Source organism: Geospiza fortis, unplaced genomic scaffold (assembly GCF_000277835.1).
Source record: "Geospiza fortis unplaced genomic scaffold, GeoFor_1.0 scaffold4, whole genome shotgun sequence".
In the NCBI taxonomy this organism is placed as follows: domain Eukaryota; kingdom Metazoa; phylum Chordata; class Aves; order Passeriformes; family Thraupidae; genus Geospiza; species Geospiza fortis.
In genome coordinates, this window is record NW_005054475.1 from 188,496 (window position 1) to 189,863 (window position 1,368).

Genomic DNA, 1,368 nt, shown 5'->3' on the forward strand with positions numbered 1-1,368 from the left:
CGCAGCCCCCCGAAACCGCCGCAGCCCCGGGAGAGCTCCGCGAAGGTCCGCAGCCCCGGTTCCCTCAGCCCCGGGAGGGGTGCCCGGTGTCCGCAGCCCCGCAAGCCCTCTTGGCTCCCCAAGCCCCCTCAGCTCCCCGCAGCCCCGGCAGGGCTCCCCAAAGCTCCGCAGCCCCCGATTCCCTCAGGCCCGGGGGGACGCCTCAGTGTCCACAGCCCCCCAAAGCTCCTCAGCGCTATCGGGGCTCCCCGGTTCCCTCAGCCTCCAACACCCCCCTCAGCCCCGGCAGAGCTCTCCGAACCTCCGCAGCCCTCCGAGCCCTCTCAGCCCTGTCGGGGCTCCCCGGTTCCCTCAGCCTCCAACACCTCCTCACCCGGTCATTCCCCTCGGCCCCGGCAGGGCTCCCCGAACCTCCGCAGCTCCCCGAGCCCTGTCAGGGCTCCCTGCTTCCCTCAGGCCCCCAAATCTCCTCAGCCCTCTGGTTCCCTCAGCTGCCCCAAGTCTCCTCATCCCCCGGCTCCCCTCCGTTCTCAGCCTGCCCCGCTCCCTCAGCATCACCAGCCCGCCCAAATTTCTGCAATCCTCAAATCTCCTCAGCCCGCTCAGTTCACCTCGGTACCCCCAAAATCTCCACAGACACCCCTTTTCCCTCAGCCCCCAGTTCTCCTCAGCCCCCCCAAAGTTCTTCAATGCCCTGTATCTCCTCAGTTCTCCTCTGACCCTGCCAAATCTCAACTGCATGGTTCCCTCTGCCTCCAGGACTACTCAGTGTCCTCATCTCCCCAAATATCCTCGGAATCCCCCAAAATCTCCTCAAAGCCTCCAAATCTCCTCAGCCCCCCTGTTCCTCTTACACCCCAAAGATCTTCAAATGCCCAGATCCCCCTAGACCCTCAGTTTCACTCAGACCCCCAAATCTCAGAGACCTCCCCAGATCTCCTCAGACCCCCAGTTCCACTCAGATCCCCCCAAATCTCCTCAGATCCTCCAGATCCTTTCAGTTCCTTCCATTCTCCTCAGCCTCCTCCAGCCCCCCCAAATCTCCTTTCCCCCACAGTTCCCTCAGCACCTCCAGGACTCCTCAATGTCCCCACCTCCCCAAATCTCCTCAGACCACCCCAAACATCTCCTCAGGCCCCACAAATCTCCTCAGATCCTCCAAAATCTCCTCAGACCCCCCAAAATCTCCTCAAGCCCCCAGCTCTCCTCCTCTCCCCTAAAACTCTTCCACCTGGTTCCCCTCAGCCACTCCAAAAGCTCCTCACGCTCCCAATTCCCCTCAGCCCCCCCAAGCTGTCTCCCCTCCATTTTCCCTCAGCCCACGCAAAGCTCCTCAGAGCTCCTGCTTCTCTTCAGCCTCCTTGGTTT